Source organism: Mus caroli, chromosome 6, assembly GCF_900094665.2.
Source record: "Mus caroli chromosome 6, CAROLI_EIJ_v1.1, whole genome shotgun sequence".
Taxonomy (NCBI): domain Eukaryota; kingdom Metazoa; phylum Chordata; class Mammalia; order Rodentia; family Muridae; genus Mus; species Mus caroli.
Genome location: NC_034575.1, coordinates 75,412,835 through 75,418,317, shown reverse-complemented (window position 1 = coordinate 75,418,317; position 5,483 = coordinate 75,412,835). Strand labels below are relative to the sequence as shown.

The window sequence follows — 5,483 nt, the reverse complement described above, 5'->3', positions numbered from 1 at the left end:
CTGATTCTCCCATTGAGTGTCAGGGCTCAAGTCATCATCAGGAGAGAATTTTATTTTAAGTGTCACCTTAAATTGCAAGGATGTCTGTTAAACCACACAATTAAACATGCCAAAGGAGAAGCCAAAGGAGAAGGTGTTGTCAGATGCCCACCTACCCCAGACACCTCAAACCCACCCTTGCTCACCGTCTATACCCTCCCTTTTTTCTTATTTTTTTCTTTTTATTAAACAAGAGAAAGTAGACAGATACATGTTGGTAAATGCTAACTGTCTGTATTCACATAGAGACACAGTGTAATCTGAGCGCAATATACAGAGAAAAGAAGAAAAGCTAAAATTCTATAAACTACTACACAGGGGCCTAGCGCCCTCCAGCAGAGCCAAGGGAACTGGAGAGCTTTTCTTTTTTCCCACAGAGCATGGTGGTGTGGAATCCACAAATTTAGACAAAGGATAAAAAATGAATTTAGAACAGAAACAGAGATTCTTTTCCTGTTGTATTTTGCTCAAGATATTTTCTCCCAAATTAATTGAGAACCATGATGTTGAGACCTCAAAACAGGGCAACTGAGCACAGAAGGACAGGGAATAAAGGACTGCAACTTGCTCCCAGGGACTGGAGAAAATTAAAAAATAACAAGAAAATAAAAAAGAAGGTTGGAATCCGTCAGTCTTCCTTGCCTTCGTCCTCCTCTCCTTCCTCCCCTTCATCCTCATCGTCATCTTCTTCACCTTCATCCTCATCTCCTTCTTCATCAATATCTTCCAAACCCTCCTCCTCATCGTCGTCGTCATCATCATCTTCTGCCTCTCCTTCTTCATCATCCATGTCCGGAACCAGATAGTACTGCAAGGGATTTGGCCAAATGTCATCTTTGATGACCTCTCCTAACTCGTCAGCACCTGCGTCAGAATGGTCAGTAAACCAGGTAAAGAAGCTCTCTGGCTCTTCGTGCTGCCTCTTCCTGCTGGCCTTATTCTGCGTTTGACTTGAGCGTTTTGTCAAATCCTTTCCAGATTTCCATTTGATTTCGGTGGACTTTGAAGACGGGTCACCACTCTCCTTCAGATGAAATTCTTTGGAGAGAACTTTATTTTCAAAGTAATGATTTTCATCAAAATATAAATATATTCTGTAAATTAATGTCTTCAAATTCTGTCACTTCAACTCTGGTCATTAATGCAGAGCCTCCTCGTCCTCCTCCCCAAGCAGTGCAGACACTTGTGGATGGTTGACAAATGTTGTTACCCAAAAATTTGGGATTTTGGCGATCAATTCTGACCTCTTCTGAAAAAATGGTTGGCGGAGTTTGTTATATTTTTGTTCTACTTTCAAAATTTCCTCACTGGCTTGTTCATTAAGTCTGTCTATTTCATTTTGTACTTCATCAATATGTTCAATTGCTTCTTGCTGTTCTTTTTCTCCCTTCGGCAGTCCGGGAGAGGCCGACTTGTCCTCCAGCTTTGGGGCAGCAGCCGGTCTGGGTTTCTTGGGCTGAGGCAGGATCGCGGATTGCCGCTTCCGGGCCATGGCGCAAAGGAGGTGACCAGAAGACAGAGCCCTGATGTTCACAGCAGAAAGAAACTCACAGGAACTGAAGAAACCACAATTTTAGAAGCTAGGATCTTAGTGAAGTTGGGGCTGTCTCATCATAGCACAATGTGAATTTCAAGTTTAAATTGCAGAACTTGAGTAAACACCCCACTGTGTTCTCATTAGAAAAGGACAATTCAATTGTATAAAGCACACCAGATTCATAGTGGGGATAATAGCTTTTCTATTGGTTTTGTATTTAGAAGAGATTATTTTTGTCTTTACAGTACATTTCATCCAATATTGGAATTAAATAAAAAATAAATAAATAATAATAAGTGATTCATAACAGTAACATAAACTTAAATACTCATGTGTACACATTCATATGACTCTATACTACATATATAACAAACAATAATGTTGATATGTACATAGATGAGAAAAATACTCAGGTTCAATATTTTATATTATAAACACAACTTTGTTTTCGAAATTGTGACAGGTGGAACAAAATTGTTTGTGTTTGAAACAAACAAACAAACAAACAAACACAAAAATAAACTGTGTCTGATTTTGCCTAATGGAATCCTGCAGGACCGAGATGTTTTATTGCTATTTCTCCCTATTGTCTGAAGCTTTGTTCTCAAATTACTTTTCTCATTAAAAGCAAATTAAGTAATAATTCCTTCCAGGCAGATACACATCAGACACAAACATGCGTGGTGTGTCTTACAATTAGAACCCTTCCCACATTTTGTCAAACATATGAGAGCTGAAGGCATCACACACTTGGGTGATATTTGAAATCATAATTCAAAATATAAATCAATGTACCCAGTGGGCATTAAAAATTCATTTCAAATATCAGCCTAAACTGTCAGGTAATTAAGCTACCATTTTATTGCATAGTTTGATGATAGAGACCTCACTTTCTTTATTGTTCTGACAGCAATAAAATGACTTGACAATATGTTTACGGGAAGTAATTGCCAGCAGAAGAAAAATGCCCATTAAAATATGAAAATCTGTCAATGTCACCAATAATCTTGAAGATATTATAAAGCAGAGTCAGTTATAAATTTTTTATAAATATGGTATTTCGTAGCTTTGAAAGTATTTCCATAAATATGAATAGATTTGAGGAATTCATAGTTTGCCTGTTACTGTCATCTTAGCTAGTAGGATTATTAGTAAGCAGACGCAACTAAATATAATTTATTAAATACTTTGTGTAAAGAAACGATTGAAAAATGCAATCAAATTTGAGCTCAATAGTTTCGTGGATCACCAAATTATTACTCATTTTACCATTTAATTTTTATTTTATTTGAAATATACTTTTATAATTCTGATAGATAGAAAAGATCCAATGCACTACTGGATTTGAGCATTGTTTTATGCCTGGTCCATATATAGATGATAGTTATGAATTCTCAACCCATTACTAATATATGCTTTATATTTCAAATTATCATAACTTCCCATTGTCTTCAGTTTTCAAATAAAAAGAAGTAATGAAGATAATGATGGCATTTTTAAATACAAAGCATATCAGAACTTAAAATACATCTGTATTTGACATCAGACTAATTGACCATATGTCTTTTTCTCATGGTTTTGTCCCCATATCAATCAATCCACTCATAGAAAGGGTCTTGAAATAAAAATATAGTCACCTACAGTCATTTCTCATTGCTGGTGGGAGTACAAATTTGAACAGCCACTATGGAAATCAATATGATGGTTCCCCAGAAAATTAGGAATCGATCTACCTCTAGACCCAGCTATACCACTCTTAGGCACATACTCAAAGAATGTTCCATTCTACCACAAGAATATTTGCTAAGCTTTGTTCAAAGCAGCTTTCTTCACTGTAACTAGAAACTGGAAGCAACCTAAGTATTCCTCCACTGAAGAATATGTAAAGAAATTTTACATTTATACATTGCAGTATGTCTCAGAAGTTAAAAATATGGCATCATGAAATTTGCAGGCAAATGAATGGAACTAGAAAACCACCATTCTAAATGAGGCAACCCAGACTCAGAAAGACAAACATGGTATGTACTCACTTATAAGTTGATATTAACTATTATGAAAATGATAATCATGATAAAATCCACAGACCCAGAGTAGCTAAATAACCAAGAAGGCTCTTAGAGGTCACATGAATTTCCTTTGGAAGGGGAAATATAATATGTTTTGTTGGTGTGTGTGTGTGTGTGTGTGTGTGTGTGTGTGTGTGTTTGAGTGCACGTGTGTATTAGAACAGAACATATTAAGCAGCATTTGGGGCATTTGGAGGAAATGTGAAAGCCTAGTACAATTTCTGGAAATAACCTATGATGTGAATCCTAGTAAAGGTCTTAGTAATGGGGTGTACAGACCTGAAACTTTTGTTCTATTCTGCTAAAGTCATGTATCGGTGTCTAGTTCAGTTGTCATCAGAGAGGTTGCTTCCAAAAGCTGATGGAAGAGGATGCAGAGACCTACAGCCAAACGTTAAGCAGTGGAAGTACTCAGGTCCGAGGTCTCCTGTGGAGGTCTTGCAGAGAGGGAAAAATTGTGAAGACAGGGGTGGTTAGGGTTTAGGAGAGCATGATCTAAGGGAGGAATTAACTAATGGTTCATGAGTGCTCACAGAGACTGAAAGGAAGTCATGGATCCTGCAGGGTTCTGAGCTCAGGCCTTTCCATCTGCATTATGGTTGTTAATCTAGTGCTTTAGGGAGACTCCTCAGAGTGGGTTGCCCTCTGAATCTCTTGCTGCTCTTAGGACTTTTTCCCTCCTACTGGGTTGCCTTGCTCAGCTTTGATGCGATAGTTTGTACCTGATCTGATTGTGTATTTTTGTGCCATGCCCAGTTAAAAGTCTGTTCTTTTCTGGGAATAGATAGGGGCTTCTGGGAGTGGATATGGGTAAGAGGGTATTCAGAAGGGAACTGTAATACTTAGAAGAATAGCAAGCTAAAATCAGGATGTATTGTATGAGTTAATAGATAAAAAAGAAATCAATGTAATAAAAATGAAACATGAAAATAAATAATTAATTATTAATAATTACATTAGAACTACACTTGAAATAAAAGCACCTTTCTTGTCTTAAAAAATAAAAAATAATTAAAATCTAATACTTGTTTTCAATAGGGCATGGAAGGATAAAAAAAGATTGTGCCTGTTCAGTGATGATTTAACTTTTGAAGTTTTCAGAGAAATGAGTATTATTTTCCTTAGATTAGTATAAAGTAGAAGAGAATACATAAATGAGCAGAGGAGTGGAAAGTCACCAATTGAACAGGATGACTCTTCCAGAAAAGTAAATCTGCCAGCTTTGTTAATGTGAATAAAATGATTAAAAAAAATAGTTGAGGCCCCTCCTGTGAGGATCCTGCAGAGAGGGAGGGATTGTGAAGCGAGGTTAGGGTTTAGGACACCAGGAGAGCATGATCTGGAGAAGGATTCCACTAATGACTCATGAGGGTTGATGGAAAAAAGAAAGTGTCTTTAACAAATTGTGGTGACCTAACTTGGTTCTCTATGTATAAGAATCAAATAGATCCATATTTATCATCCTGCACAAAATTCAAGTTCATGTGGATCAAAGACCTCAACATAAAGCTGAATATACTAAATCTGATAGAAGAGAAAGTGAGAAACATTTGTGAACAAATTGGCACAGGGGATACATTCTTGAACATAACCCCAATAGCTGAGGCTCTAAGATAAAAAATTAATAAATGGAACCTTATAAAACTGTAAACTTCTGCAAGCCAAAGGATACTCAGAAGACAAGGTACATTCAAAAGGATCAAATGGCAGCCTAGAAACTGTGAAATTTTTTTCAGCACCTTCAGTCTGGCGGTTCCTCAGAAAATTGGACATAGTACTACCGGAGGATCCAGCAATACCTCTCCTGGGCATATATCCAGAAGATGTCCCAACCGGTA

General features: G+C 37.0%; 1 pseudogene; it reads right to left on the bottom strand.

Moving 5' to 3' along the window:
- Nucleotides 1-667: 667 nt before the first annotated feature.
- On the bottom strand, nt 668-1,531 carry LOC110296628 (annotated as a pseudogene).
- Between the last annotated feature and the right edge of the window lie 3,952 nt (nt 1,532-5,483).